Source organism: Sturnira hondurensis, unplaced genomic scaffold (genome assembly GCF_014824575.4).
Source record: "Sturnira hondurensis isolate 20B ecotype Veracruz unplaced genomic scaffold, ASM1482457v3 Scaffold0000780, whole genome shotgun sequence".
NCBI classification, from domain to species: Eukaryota; Metazoa; Chordata; class Mammalia; order Chiroptera; family Phyllostomidae; genus Sturnira; species Sturnira hondurensis.
This window is the reverse complement of record NW_028073411.1, coordinates 1,557,052-1,570,895: the sequence shown is the minus strand read 5'-3', so window position 1 is coordinate 1,570,895 and position 13,844 is coordinate 1,557,052.

Below are 13,844 nucleotides of genomic sequence, written 5' to 3'. Positions count from 1 at the left end.
ACTTTCGATTTATGACTCATTCAGGTTTTATCCCTTTTAATTTGGCTGCTCCCCAAGTAATTGTCTTTTGGAGCATATATTTCTCAAGCTGCTTAATAGTTCTTTACAATATTATGCTTTTCTTCATCATTTAGCTCTGACTTGATAGAAATTTCAATTTTCCTAGCACCCGAAAACACATTCACTCTCATTCCTTGGGTCATGAGTATTCAAATTATGTAGTTATTTTATGTGGTTAATTGAAATGATAGGCAATTATGGTCAGCACCTGAGTTTATGGTTTATTTGTGTTGAACCATCTAGGTATGAATTCTTTCTCTTTCATGAACTAATTAACTGTGTAACTTTTGACAAGTAAAAGTTTCTATATCTGAAAAATGAGAATAATCTTAATGATAGGATTATGATGAAATTACATGAAAACAAAATTAGGGTTTATTTTAGTGCTCTAACTGATGTCTACCTATTCCAAAATAACATTGTTGTACTAAATTGCATTATTATTTGATCTCCTATGAATAATACACTTTTTCATGAACTTGAATGTGAATTTCTTAAAGGAGATGATGAAAAAAATTCTTCTGCATTTAACTTAATACCTGGGCATAGAAGTCATTCAATAATTTTCTGCGTAGGAAGTATTGAATCTTGACTTCCCAAACCTAATTGTCTCAAAAGAAGTAATTTACTCTAAGGTAATTGTACAACTGCTAAACAGAGTCGATTATTTCAGCAAAGGGACAACCAGACAATTAAAACTAGCTTCTTCAAATGATAATTTTCAACGTTTTATTATCATAACAACCAAAGAAACAGGAGGATCAATTGTGTTATATAATTTATTAAAGAAATACATGAAAAATAAATTATGCCATATTTAATTTTTTCCAAACACTTGCCTAACGCCGAGTATTGCAGAAAACAGGAGTTAAAGCAGAGCTTAAGTGTGAGGGATCACTTACCGGTCAGCTGTCCCCACACATCCCAGCATGCATCAGCCACTGCCCGGTGCATCTTCCTGGGCAAAGAGAAGGCTTCACCCAGAGAAATGGCATTGAAGAGGTTCTAGAATGGAGAAAACTAGGGAGAAAATTGACACAGTGCTGAAAACAGAATTTTAATTGGCAGTTTACCTACTGAACTTTCAGATGACCACTTTCCTTCTCCCACCTCACTGGACAATTCCATTGAGAAAGACTACCACAATTGTTAACTGGACCACTCCTAACAGAAAAAAAAAGTAATAAAAGGTTGTTGCTTTGTGGTTACCTCACAGCAGGGAACCTCCTTCTTTAGTTTGCATCAGAATTACCTAGAGGGCTTGCTAGGGTAACGAGGTGGGGGAACGGCAACAATAATTAAATTTAGAAAGAAAATAAAACTTATATGTAACAGGGAATGAAACATAGCTCTTAGTTCAATAAATAATTTCATATACAGAATCATTAAGCTTTGCATACTGACTTGAACAAAATGTAATAGGTTTGGAGGAATTATGAAGAAAGCTATAAAAAAGAACTAAAACCTAATTTGCCATAGTAGAAAACAATAATATCCAAAATGGAGAAATAAAAATGGTAGATAACTTCTATTATTTAGAAACATGCACTTTAAACGCCATGAGAGAAATGAAAAAGAATGTGGAGAAAGAAAGTAGGTGGATTATGGCACCAGCAGTGGTGCCCAGCCTTTCCGAGTCTCTGGGCCGCTCTGGGAGAAGAAGACTTGTCCTGGGCCACACAGTAAACACAGAAACACGAGCCCTTGCCCTCCCCTCAGGCCATCACCACACCGTTGTCTCTGCACAATTTATAATGATTAACATGCATGATTTAATGAAAATAAAATCAATTTTTAATATACATAGTTTAAACATACCCTTTGCTACTTAATTTACATCCACGAGCAGCTACATTCTTTGCTCTATGTAAATTCCTAATACTCTACCTATATTAATTTAAAGTAGCATGTTTAATGTAGTATAGTTCCAGAGTCAGAGTAGCATTCTTTTTTAATTTGAATCACATACCTGGATTTATTATGAATAATTTATGAAATATTTTTAGTTAATTTTGTGTAGCTTCATCTAACAGAGATGTAAATTCATATATATACACATATAAACAAACCATTTAGTTGAACTCGGGAACCTCAACTTGATTATTATTATATAGTTTTTATTGATTGATTTCAAAGAAAGAGAGAGATAAACATCAATTCCTTGCATGTGCCCTGACTGGAGACTTCACTCACAACCTGGTGTGTCAAGACAATGCTCTAAGTAACTGAGCTATCCTGCCAGGGCTGGTTATGATTATGATTATCACTTATTTTTCAGGAGAGTTAGCATACATTTTCAACTGCATTAATTTTAAGATCACACCTGTAGCTTGTGTGAGAGCCAGGGACAGAAAGCCATGGAATAGTACCAAAGGTAAAAGTTATTTAAGCTCTTTTAAAAGTATTCCCCAAATCAGAATATATCTTAAAGACAAAAATCACTTAATATTCAGTAAGAAACAGATAATTAAGTAGAATCAAGGCAAAACATGACTGACACAAAGAACATTTATTCTAAGTATCCCTAGTTTGATTATAAATGTTCCAATTCAGTAGATATTTATTAATTATTTGACAGGGGACTCAAGACTTGGAAAATTTTAGCTTAAGGTAAAAAGTTATAAGTCTGGCAAGTAATGTGTATGTTAAAGCTTTTTCGGAAACTACAGATACGGCCCATCCTAGTTCCTGGGAGAACAACTGACCTCCTGGGGCATTGCTAGAGATTACAGCCTGGGGACAAGTGGGAGGCATCAGGGCCTTTCAGCTGCCCAGGACAGGAATGTTGCAGCTTCTGCATCTCAAAGCCCTCAATGCACCTTGTTTATTTCCCCCCTTACAAAAGGTCTGGCCTAAAAAGGCAAGATGGTCTGTTAGGGTATGAACCCACCATCTTCTCAGATCCCTGGCCATCTGAATAAAGCGCCCATAAAAGATTCCATCGCCGACATTGCTCATTGGGTTTGGTAGTGACGGGCAGCCCGAACGCCAGTGTCTTTTCTGGTTCCATATTTACTCCTCCCAAAAGGTTTAATCCTGACCAACAACACAGAAAAGAGTTGGACAATTAACTGCCATCCAGTCGTTGCAAAGTTACAAATGCTGGAGACTAAGGAGAGCTGCCAGATGGCCTAACCCCACTGATAACTGCAGAATAGCTACCCAAAGGAACAGGGAGGTGAGCAAATCAGGCTGTATTCATCTATACAGAAATTGCATCTGCCTTTGAGCTGAAATAGAAAGGTGATCATTTATATTGTCCTGCCATTCTTTCCCTTTTGTCCCCCTTGTAAGAGAAAAACTGCCTGCATGATACTCCTTACTCTGGCTTTCCAAAGCGTGCCATATAACATTTCTAACTTAGGTTTTATTCTTCTGGAAAATTGCCAAATATTAAGAGACACCGTTCACAATGCACTATTAGCAGCTATGCGTTGGGTGGCATTTAAGATGACTTCAGTAAAAGATGCTTTGAATAAGGACTCTTATTTTTAAGTTGCCGCCATTGTGCTTTTGACTAAGTACTGCTCTTATCCCTTCAAATTACTGAACTTTGCACAGTTTTGTGAAATTGTCCTGTTTTCATTATTTGAAAGTACTCATTCTGTCTGTCACACTCTCTGTAGGAGTATGCCTTAGGCTACCAAAGGCCTGATGGAATAGTGTCAAATGCACGATACAAATCATTATTTCAATAAACATTATTTTCTCTTTCCATCACTTTCAGACTCTCACAGTCACATATGTGTTTTAATATTAACTCTTTAGCCTTTCCTAACAATAACAAAATGGTGTTCAGACATTTATTACCTCTCTTTACCATCTGGGTGGTACAGGTCTCGTATTTGATTATTGCTTTACATTTTGCAACTACTTATGTTCCCCACAGCTTGCTACCACACAGTAGTCAGCCTACTGATATTTAGGTTATGGTATAGGTTTGCCAAATTGTGTAGGGTATTCAGTACCACAATTTATAAAACCCAGCAAAGGCCACATGCTTAGAAACAATCACTATGCAAAATAGTTCATGGATTCCATATACACACATCTTTAGATTAAAGATTGTGATGCTGCAGTCCTTTATAAGTTGATTACTTGAGAGCTAGCAAATGCATCATTTATCTATATTCACTAATAAACAGAAACCAGATGTCCTTTATAAATGAGAGAATACTAAGGTCTCTACAGAGATGCTCATTTTGGATTGGTCTTAGCCTGACCCACCATGGTAAGTTTGAATGATGGGAAATGATCATGAATTTTCTCTCACTTTTCAAGCACTTCTATGTTTTAAAAAAACCTACACTTTTTGTTCACTTTCTATTTTTTCTAAGCTTACCATACTATATCCAAATATAGGGGGAAAGCAGTTATTTGGTTGGAAGGCAGAACTTCTTCTACACAGTCTAAGTGATTCATTCTCTCATTCTTTATTTGAGTACCAATAACACAAAACAAAACAGAGCACCACCTTTTGGTAATATCCTCAATTTACCAGGCAAATAGTCAATCAACAAAAATATATCAGTAAATCATGAAGCACCAGTAATACTACTCTGCATTAGGAATATAAATATGAATGATGTATTTTATTTTGACCAACTATGGTAAAATGAGCAAATGCAGACATATAAACAACTAGAAATATGTTTATACTAAGAGATAGCAATGATGGGGAACAAAGTAAAAATAAAGAAATGCTTGCCCTGGCTGGTGTAGCTCAGTGGATTGAGCACGGGCCTGCGAACCAGAGGATTGCAGTTCAATTCCCAGTCAGGGCACATGCCTGGGTTGCAGGCCAGTTCCCAGCAGGGGGCACACAAGAGGCAATCATACATTGATATTTCTCTCCCTCTCCCCTTCCCCTTTAAAAAATAAATAAATAAAATCTTTAAAAAAAAGAAATGCTTAACTGATTTGTGTATGCTTCAGAATTTAAATATGGATTTAGTTGATTACACTGTCATAGGACTAAAAATGTACTCTTGGTTGGGAAACATCAAAAGAACTAGAAAAATAAGGGCGATTGTACTAAACACAACTGGAAAAATTTTACAAGAGCAGAGAGGCTATAATGTTAAAAAAGAAATACTAAAGGAATTAAAAATATGCTAAATTAAAAATTTTCTACTTTTTGTAATTGATTGATTTTTTTGTACCAATGTATCTAGTTTCTCTTTTCCTTCCTCAGCTCTTCTTGAATTTTCTGTTTTAAAATACCCTTCCCCCTCTTGAATTTATGCTTTGTTCTTTTTGTTAGTGAAGAGGTTTGGGGAACGTTTGCCACATCTAAGAATGTGCTGTAAGCAGTTTCCACTCGCGCAAGTGTGAAGCTATTTCAATATCCTCTTAGGATTTCACGAATGGAAGTTTGCCAGCCAGATTTCCAATCACTGATCTGCAAGGCCTCTCAGCCAGGCTACATGTGATCCAGGTAGAGTTAGGTAGCACAAGCTGCCCTGAGTGCTTTTCAAACCACAAAAGCAAGAAAATGAGAAAAGGAAGTCTGAGTCAAACAACCAAACTCAAATGTGATAATGTGATTCTGTCTTTAATGATTATATCAGTTTCTCTCTTTGGAGAGCTTATTTCCTATCTATAATATGTAGAAGAAAATAACTATTTCAAATATACATTTTTCTGAAATGACATTTATTTTAGGTAAAACCATATGTCAGTCCAGAAAGCAGGATTGGTATAAGTAAGATGAAGATATTTGATAACTGTTGCATCCACCAACCGTGAGAACAAATGTCGGAGACTTTCAGGATTTCAAAGATATTACTTTATTGGCCAAGTTTAACCTGTGCTGGGGTGAACTCTCAAAGTGTCCAGAGACACGGGGCCCCTCAAAGGCTGCAAACGAGAGTCGCGCCCAACGCTTACAGCTAAGTCCTTATATAGAGGCAAGCAAGCAAGCATTGCACAGAAGCAGATGTGGTGGTTAGCTGTTGGCTTACAGAGCCCGCATGCGGGAACAGGGTGGGGTCTGTCTCAACTGAAAGGAAAATTTTGAAACTAAACAGATGGCAATCAACTTACAGGATGTTTGCTAGGGACGCAGGCTCCTTGGGGCTGAGACTATTTTTCTTGTTCCCAACAATAACAAAAGATAAACATGTTTTTAAGTCATACATCTGTATTCAAAACAGTATTCCTTTTTTCTTTAAGATTTTATTTATTTACTTTTAGGGAGAGGGGAAAAGAGAGAGAGGGGGAGGGAGACACTGATGTGAGAGAGAAACATCCATTGACTGTGTTTCATATGCACCCTGACTGAAGGCTGAACCTGCAACCCAGGCCTGTGCCCTGACCAGGGACCAAAACTACAACCTTTCATTTTGCAGGTTGATGCCCAACAAACAGAACCACACAGGTCAGGACCAAAATGGTGTTTCTGAATAAAAGTCCATAAAATCTACCTACTTCTGCAGAGATGGTTATTCCTTTATCAAGCGATAAATATGCAAGAAAACCTACTTTGCATCAATTCTATTATAATAAAAGGCAAACGAGCTTTAACTGTAAGGATGACATTTTTTTTTAGACCTCAAGGACTCAGGGCCCCCGGCCGGTTCTCGCTCTCTTGCATATTTGCATTACTAGCCCCAAGGCCTTCATTTGAAGATCCCTCTATCTAAGAACTTGGCCACAGGCCCTTTTGGAGCTGCTGCCAAGGCCTCTTATTGGAGAGAGAAGGTGAAAACATGGAAGACACTTCCCCGCTGTGACTCAATACAATAGTCTCCCAGCCTGCACCCCTCGCCTTCAACCCAACCTCAGGCTTGGTGAAACCGCCACAGCCTTTTGCTCTGGGATCCCTCAGTAGTGAAGATTGTTACCATAGGCAACCTTCAGTCTGAGCGCAGGCAGCACGGGCACTGTGGAGAGGATGTGGGTGAACGAAATCCAGGGGTGTCCTGTGGATTTCGAAAGGCTTCTCCGTGTTGCGCAGGCACTGTGTCTGGTGTGGAGAGGCAGGCTGAGGGCTGCAGCATATCCAGGCTTCCTGAGGGGGTGTCCTGCAGCCTGCTCTGCTCCCCACTGCCACAGACAGGGAGCACAGCGGAGTCTCCGCCATTGGGCAAGATGGTGCAGAGTGAGGTTCTTACACCAAGTGTGCTAAAAGCTGGAAAGATGGATGACACCAAGATGTCAAAAGCTAGCAAGATAATGAATAGAAAAGTTCCCCCTTCCCCAGCCCCCTTCCCTATAAAAACCCAGGGTTTGAATCAGAATGGAGGATGATCTTTGATAGAGGAGTCCACCGTTCTCCCAGGTCGCGGCACCAGAATAAACTTCTTTCCTTTCACACCGGCACCTGCGTCACGAGTTTGGCTTTCACTGGGTCAAGCAACAAATGTACATTTTTGGTTACCAGGGGACCCCACATCTGTGCTGATCTACCTGACCCTTGACCAGCGTGCCCTTCTATGGAAGAAAATGGAACAGCACGAGTTGGTGTTTTCTTTGGGTATAATTTCCCCTTGTGTATAGTGTGGTAGGAAGTGATTAATGGCTTAACGCTTTTATTTTTACTTATTTTTTTAATTTTTATTTACTTATTTTAGAGAGGCGGAGAGAGAGGGAAAGAGGGAGAGAAACATCAGTGTGTGGCTGACTTTCATGTGTCCTCTACTGGGGACCTGGTCCACAACCCAGGAATGTGTCCTGACTGGGAATCGAACCGGTGTCCCTTTGGTTTACAAGCGGGGGGTGGGGGGGGGGGTTCAATCCATTGAGCCACACCTGCCAGGGCTATTAAGCAACTGTTTTGTTGCTTAACTGACTGCTCTGGCACTTGGCAGCTCAGCTCTCTCTCCCAGCTCAGCTGAGCTCCTGACAAAATGCAGTGATAAATAAAAATGATAGCTTCAAGTCAGAGCACTTAGCCAGGTCACAGTTGCTTTACTCTGGCACTTAGAGCATTTCTCTCTTAAGACGGATCGATAAAGGTCCACACATATACCTTCACAACTAATTTAGAGGCATATATTATTTTCTAAACTTCATCAAATTATCGTAATTTTATTTATATTAGTTCAACTCCATTGAAGTGGACCTGGTAAAATTTGCTGAAAAAAATCAATTTCTCCTTCTGATGCATGCATACATTCATTCCTTTATCCTTTCATTATTCATTAAACAAATATGCATTAAGGAAAGTCTGTGTGCCTTGATCTGTATAAAAATTACATGAGCATGGCTAGCACAAAGATGACTATTTTTGAAGAAGTGGAAGTTTGGTATAAGACAGATTGCAAAAATGTATGTACCTTATTCAAATGTAAAGAAACCTTGGTAGAAGCATAGAGGGGTAGGACCAATTTTGTTTCAACGAGTGAGGAAGATGTTGAGAAGGTAAAATTTAAGCAACCTCTTAAGGGGTGAGTAAACATTTTTGTAGACAGAAAAAGTGTCAGATAATAATTTCATACAGGAGTGTAAAAGTGTATACTGTGTCATTGAATAGTGAAAATCAATACTGCTTGAAGAAATACTATCATTGTACAAGATGAGATCAGCAACCATACATTTTGATGAATCCCGGGTATCATACTTGGGAATTCTACTTTTATCATCTAAGAATGAGGAAATGAGAGTTATGCAAAGGGAAAATAATATAACACTTTTTAAGGTTGGGTATTCTGAGAACCTTTTAGATGACTTATGATAATAAGGAAATATATAATTAAAAATAAAGCAATTTCAGATTATATTTCAATAACAAAAATGAGAAAACCCTTAACTGCTGCATCCTTCTATGAGGGAAAATGGATAATACCTCAAGGACAGTTTTTTTTGTTTGTTTTGAGCAAAAGACCTTATAAGATGTGAATCACAAAAGATAGTTGTTCGGACTCCAATCCAGGCTTTCTGAATCAGAAGTTTAGGAGAGACATCATTCTTTATACATTAAATAATTTCTTAGGTTTATCTATACCCATAGTTTATAAAGAACCAAAGCAAAACTGTAATGAACGCAGAAAACAGAATTAGATTCAGGATACTTTCCTAAGCTAGAATCAAAATATGCTGATGAGGCCTTCTGACAATTGATGTGTAAAAGCCTTCTGCTTTGACTATGACTAGGTAGACTATAGTGATGTTTAAAATACTAGAGCACAGGGGAGAGAAATCTTTGAAAGGGTAGAAAACAAATTCAGTTTTCAATATATAGATGCCGGATGTTAGCAACATGATAAAGAACAAATTAATTCTTGTATGGATTCCTCACTATGCATATTCATGCAGTTTTAAAAACATATTTATATATTTTATGTAAAATTACTAATATATTACTGGTTGTATTTATGTGGTATTGTAGTTTCCATGACACTTTGACCAAAAATATCTTTATTTTTCTTAACAGAAAAGATTTGCACAGGTGTTTTTTATGGGTTTATTTTAATATTTTTTGGTGACTGGGTTCAATGTCCATTTGAATACTTAGCATTGATGGGTAATCGATGTCCAGACTTGATAACCACTGTGGCATGATTCCATGTGAATCCTCAAGACAAAGCTGCTCACTGCTTGTGACAGGTGGTTAATTTCTCACATGAAGTTCACTGCAATCTCATAAATCTCCCTGGATTTACATGTCTAGCCACTTATTTTTTTCCAGTAAGGCATCTAAATAGCCTATTCCTTGTGTATGTTTCTCAAGCTGTGGGCTCATTTTACATTTTCTTCATATGAGATATACTTTCCAGGAATTAAAATATTTTCCTGGGAATTAATAATTCTTTCAAGAAATTTTGTTATTTTTATAAAGCTCAAAATTATATGAAATAATTTTTATAAATGTGCCATAATTACATATATAAATATATATATAGATAGTTGCAAAAGTGGTGTTGTTACTGTTATATAATTTTTTTTTAAATATCCTATTTATTTTTAGAGAGAGGGGACAGGAAGGAGAAAGAGTGGGAGAGAAACATCAATGTGTGGTTGCCTCTCATGTGGCCCCTACTGGGGACCTGGCCTGCAACCCAGCCATGTGCCTTGACCTTGACGGGAAATCAAACCAGTGACCCTTTGCTTCACAGGCCCATGCTCACTCAATTTACTGGGCTACACCAGCCAGGTGTTATATAAATATTCACAAGCAATTTTGACAATTTAATTATCTACTAATTAGTTAATAGGAAAGGAAGTGTGCTAGGATTTTATTTTTTTATGTTTTACAAATATAAGGACTTATGATAGGAAATCACAAGAGGAACTTTCACAAATGCAGAAGTTTTAAAATGTATTTTTTTCCAATGGCTTCAACCAATTACCAAAATGGGCTTGGAACTATTTATTTTATGAATAGCAGCATTTTGCATTTGAAAGCACACAATTTCCTCTTGATAGAATTTCAGATGGGCCCATGATTCTGCCTCCTGCTGCAGGGACCTTGAGTGCCTGCTCCTTGAGTTCTGCCCAAACCTGTGATGGTGATGGGACGGCATTACCGGTCCTATCACAGTACTAATCCGTTGGCTTTGATTTAGCCCAGAGGAGACTGCCCTGGTGGGTGGGTTTCAGGTAACTATGTGAGCTCAACAGGACTGGGTCCTTGCTGGAGTCAGAGACACTGGCCGTTGGTCTGTGCCCAGGGCTGCGAATGGCCTCTAGAAGTTGCCAGTGTCTTGTCCAACAGGAAGCAGGCAAATGAGGGTATCAGTCTAAGNGTGATTTCCATCTTACCTTCTGATTTCAGTATATAACCCTTAAATTAAATAAATTGAAAGTCTTTTGTAATACTCTTTAACTGTACTGCAGTATAGTGAAGATCTTTCTATGTAAAAGATTAATCTATAATGTAATATATGGAGGGTTGTTAACTTTAACTCTTATGAAGTTTATCTCAGGTTAGTTCCCTCATTTGAGAGGTAAATCAGGTTAGTTCCCTCAGTTGGGAGGTAAAGATGCTACATTGGAAGCCTCTTTGATTCTGTAGATTTTAAGTACTACTCAGAAAGAGGTTGCTGCATACTCTCCTGTAGCAGCTCTGGTTTCCAGGATCAAACCTTCTGAGTGTGGCTGTGTTACCGAACAAGGGTCCGAGGGGGGGCAATACTTGGCCCACCGAGGGATGCCAAAAACTGCTACAGAAAACAGGGGCCCCTCCCAAGGACGATACACTAATATCTATAGGGCTCTTCTGTCCCCCACCAATTGGAAAGACATCTCCCAATGCCAGAGATTTGTGAAAAGGAAACGAAATGTTTATTTAATGCTATTCAGGCCTAATGCCTTCCTTAAAATATTAAAGTCTTTAAGGGTATACACACACACACACACAGCGCTCCCTTCTCCCACTGTCCCACCTCCGGGTACCATAAATCAGGAAAAGAGCGCCCGTCCGTTTTCAGGTCGCTGGCACGTGAGCTGTGTCGCCTGCCTGTCCAGGCAGGATCTCCAATTAATCCAAAGTCATGTGGCACCTTTCACTGGCAAGAGTTCTTTGTACCAAGTTCCAGTCAAAGTCTCTCCTGCTTTCCAGGCCACTCAGCCAAAGGGAGCACGCCAAAGCTGCGTGGGCCTCTTCTACCAAAGCCGCACTCCACCAAAAGCGCATCTTTCTTCTTCACCTGGCCGCAGGGATCTCCATTCTGGCAAAGCTGTGTGGTTTTCCCTTTCACCTGGCCAAGAGGGGGTCTGCACTCTGTTGAAACCACGTGGCTCTCTCTCCTCATGGCTACAGGGGTCTACATCTTTCCAAAACAGCGTGGCTCTCCCCCTCACCTGGCCAAGAGGGGGTCTTCACTCTGCTAAAGCCACATGCCTCTCTCGCAGGCACTCTGTCTCAGAGAAGCAGCCCCAGTTCCAGCCTGGGTAGCCATCACTCTGCTAAAGCCACATGGCTCTCAAGCAGGCACTCTCTCTGAGAAGCAGCTTCTAATTCCAGCCTGGTTTGCTGCCACTCACTTCTCCCTGGCCCAAAACTTGGCCACAGCTATTTAACATATCTATGAAACCAGTTAAAGGTTATAGATATGTTAAATGACCATTACAGAGGTTAGCTGCAAAACTGTTGCTATGCAAAACAGCTCCCAATGGCCCTGCTCCATTCGTCCCTTCCCCCAACTGACACCTTGGGGGGGGGGGGAGTGAGGATATCTTAATATTTCCTCCAATATTCCTATACACTTTGAGTTCTGGACACCATTCCAAATCTTTTCTCCCCCCCCCTTTGGCTGCACCCTGTATCACTTCTGCCTGCTCATCTTAAAAGCATGATCCAGCCATCAAAAACGTATTATCCTGTTTTCTTCTTTGAAATATCTCATTTCCTTTCCAGTTAATGTTATCTTGTTTTAAGTCTCTCTCTCTCTCTCTCTCTCTCTCTCTCTCTCTCTCTCTCTCTCTCTCTTTCTCTCGGGGAGGGTGGGGGGATTGACTCAAGTATTCCATGAGAGAGGACAATAGCCAACAAGTAGATTGAGTTTCCTGAGTGAATGGAAAGTGAAGCAAGAAATACATGTTTTAAATTTAACATTAAATTACTTTCCATACTAAAAATGAAAGACATTTCTTAAGGATTTATTAACTGTGGAATGCACAAAAAGAGTGTTACCTTAGCAACTCATGGCACAGAAATTAAGCTGTCAAAATCTCGATCATTCTAAAAGGGTCACCGATCTCTGTGTCAACACAGCAGATGAAAAAGAGCTGTGCTGATGTACTTCGCCAGGTTTCTGAACTCCAATAAACAAGCCAACTGTGTTTATGAACACTCTAAAATAGACACGTTGAGAATACAGCAGTGTCTCTGTGTGCCAAAGTAGATTTACAGGTAGTTGGACACTGCACACACTGCCAAAGAATTCTTCATTTACTATCTTCTTTTGGAATGAAGAATACCAAATGTAGCACAAAAAAGCCAAGCAGAGACAGCCCTTGCACTTGCCAAAAGTCATGCCTTTATTTCATTATCTATCATGAAGAAGAGATCCATCCGGTCAGTATTTTCCTTAAAAAAGCTCTGGGGTCCCTTTAGAGCTGGAACTTAGAGAAAAATTAGTGTGAAATCGTCAAGTTCATAAACATGTCATATGAAGATAACAGCAGTGCTATTTAGCTGAGATAAAAGTGTCATTGAGAAATAAAAATGAAAACAAAGTCCAGTGTAACTTGGTTCCCCAAGGCAACTCTTAAGAAGTAGCACAGTTAAATGGGTAAGTAGCTTAGCTTTTAGTAGACTTTAATATTATTGAGGCAGGTATTCCAGAATATATATTTCACATGTCTTCGGTGAGGGCCAGCTTTGGACCATATCATACTGTCTAGAATATATAGCCAAATGCAGTAGGAGAGATTCAAGTTTTTCTGGTTATTCATTTGTCTCTCACAGCATTTTTTGTACATCTCTCTATCATGTGATTGAATCAATCACATTTCATTAAGACTCTGGGCAACTCATCTTGATACCACTTGTTAGCAAAGGAAAGACTTTCAATTTCAGCACAATTCAACCATGGCTGCCCAGGTCCAGTTTTTTTAAGGACATTCTCTATTTCAGTCAGAATGAATTATCTCTTAGAAAACAACTCTGTTTTCCACATTCACGGTCTAGCCCACAGGTCTCAGATCTATTTTACTACACTTCAACATCCACTTTGTATGTGAACTCTTCCATAAAGTTCTATACAAAATGTGTAACAAGTATGCCGTTCTTTCTTACTGTAATTAATATTTGAATATCTCTTATTATAAGCACCTTAAAGACAGACAGTCTGTTATCTATACCTTTGTTTCTTTCCTCCATAATGTTAATACTCAAT